Source organism: Nematolebias whitei, chromosome 5 (genome assembly GCF_014905685.2).
Source record: "Nematolebias whitei isolate Nwh7 chromosome 5, NemWhi1, whole genome shotgun sequence".
Classification (NCBI taxonomy): Eukaryota; Metazoa; Chordata; class Actinopteri; order Cyprinodontiformes; family Rivulidae; genus Nematolebias; species Nematolebias whitei.
This window is the reverse complement of record NC_056502.1, coordinates 30,035,951-30,038,595: the sequence shown is the minus strand read 5'-3', so window position 1 is coordinate 30,038,595 and position 2,645 is coordinate 30,035,951. Positions and strand designations below refer to the sequence as shown.

Here is a 2,645-nt window from a genome sequence, read left to right as displayed (position 1 = left end):
ATATATATATATATATACATATATATATATATATATATATATATATATATATATATATATATATATGTATACATGTATATATATATATATATGTATACATGTATAGACACTTATGCTTTAGAAACCCTTCCCACACTCTTGCAATGTTTTAAACTCTTAAACGTCATTTTAACAACATACTTATAGTACTGTACGTAGCTACTACATTTAATTTACCGGCCACTGAAGAACAGCACCAGCTCGGTTCATTTCCAGTCCGACTTGGTTCCGTTTCTACAGACGTACCCTGCAGCAACGAAGCCCACAATCTATGTTCTAAACTTAAACCTACTAATTTTAACAACATACTTATATGCAGCTACTAAATTTTCCTTATCAGCGTGTCCCTGCTCAGAGAGCCTTGTTGGCTAGTTGAAAGATATAAAAAAGGTTCCGTGAGCTACAGGTGGACCACCGGGCCTTCGGCCGCGTGCATCTGTTCGGAGGTCCACGTGGGCGGTCTACCAGCTCTCAAGATTCACCGATGGGTCTGGAAGTCTGGTTCTGCTCTGGTTCTGGTCCGATTCATTGGGTTCTGTTAAACTTTTCTGCATCCACTCAGATCAGATCAAAACTCTCTCTTTAGTTTAGCAGAAGGAAACGGGGTTTCTGGGAAATGTGGTTGTTGTGAGCAGGAATACAGTGGAGGCTTACTGTGAGAAAACTAAAAACTGGAGGTGCTTGTCTGAAGTATTTTATTTTTTTGTTACTTTTATTCTGTACAGTACTGTATCCAGCACTGTCCCAATCACGTGAGTAATATTAAAGTTGACAATCATGTGTCCGGTACAGTTTTTTTGTTTGTTTTGTTGTACAATATTATGGACTGGACATCCACAAACCATGATAGAGCGAGTCTGCGAAAGTCGACCCGTGAAGTAGCGAGGGCCTACTATAGTGGTGGGGGTGGGTTCTTCCCAAAGCTCCAAAATAATCCAAAATTTCATTTGAGTTTCCTGAGATAAAAAAAAATAAAATAAAAACTCAACTTCTTTTAAAAATTGCCATGAAATGTATACATTGTCTACTTTTAACAAAAAGTAGGTTTTCTAAACCTTAAAGACCTTCAGAAGCTAAATAATAATAATAATAAAAAAATAAAAAAACATTTTATATTTATATTTCAGGCTAAGATAGCTTTACCATTTTATGATGGATAAAATGATTAATATGTAAACAGTATTTGTCAGTCGTATCATAAGGAGGTCAAGTGCTTTCCCCACAGGAAGAGTTATATAAAAAAGTTAAATGACTTTAAGTTCTAAATCAATGGGGGAGTGCTGGAACAGAGACTAGAGAAGGTGGGCCTGTAATCGGAAGGTCACCGGTTCAACTCCCAAACGGACATCATCAAAATGTGGGTGGAAAAGTTGGAACACCCACACCAGCCTCCATCCTCATTTTCTGCACTCTGGGCCCTTGAGCAAGGCCTTCACCCATCCATCTGTTCCCCTGGGTGTCCTAGATGTCAGCTCTCTGCTCCACACAGAGGGCTGTGGTAGCAATTGGCAAAAGAATTGCCAGGTCTTCGTGTGAGTTAGTTCCCTGTGGCAACCCCTGAAGAAGGGAACATCTGAAAGAAAAATACTTTAACTTATCAAACGCTTGTTTAGAAAGTTGGAAGAAAATGTGCACTCTGAAACTGAATTGAAGTGGGGGGAGGGGTTATCAGCCAATCACAGCAATACAGTTAGGTATTCAGATAACTTTGTGAAGTTCAAACTGAACTTTAATTAATTGTCTCTTTGGACAATTGCTGTTGGTTCTGGATGAGCTGGTTGGATTAATTCTGCAACTGTTGACCAAAGGGGATTTTTTACACACAACCATCTTTAGTGTTTAAAGAGTCTGATCAGACCAGGATGTGTTTGTCAAATCTGGTTTTGTCCAATTTTAGTGAGCCTGTGTGAACCGCAGCCTCAGTTTCCTGTTCTTAACGGACAGAAGTGGCACCCGGTGTGAGCTTGTGCTGCTGGACCCATCTGCTTCAAGGCTGTTGTGTATTTAGAGATGTATTCTGCAGAATTTGGTTGTAATAAGTGGTTATTTCAGTTACTATTGCTATTATTATTACTATTTTCTCTGTCATCCTATACCAGTGTACCATTGTCCTCTCATCTCTGACATCAACAAGTCACATTTGTACACACAATCACAGCTCAATAAATGTTTTTTTCTCTGGGGACCATTCTCTCTAAACCCTAGTATTTTAAAATCCAAGTTCAGCCATTTCTGAAATACTAAGACCAGCTTGTCTGACACCAATAACTAATTTAAAGGTCTGTTTGAACTTCAGTATGCCATCTTCACCATGTCTAGATGTCTAAATGCAACTAGTTGCTGCAATGTGATTGGCCGCTTAGCTATTTGTATTAACAAGTGAACCTATAACGTGTGCCTGGTGAGTGTTTATAACATTAGATTTCTAAAGATGTTTGTCTCATTTATTAATCTAAGGGGGGGGATTTGACTTTATGTGTAGTTTTAAAGAGCAGAGGTGACAGTTCTTCAGTATGTGTGGGATTTGTAATGTGAAAACTGTGAATGCGTTATCTCCTAAACTTTAATAAAATGTGAAAGTTTTCAGTGAACGTCATTATATATAT

At 38.2% G+C, this 2,645-nt stretch overlaps 1 protein-coding gene across 1 annotated transcript in view; it reads left to right on the top strand.

The window, feature by feature from the left end:
- Positions 1-2,645, top strand: part of LOC119410362 (CUB and sushi domain-containing protein 3) — a 416,314-nt gene that overhangs the window by 76,670 nt on the left and 336,999 nt on the right. The window lies entirely within an intron of this gene.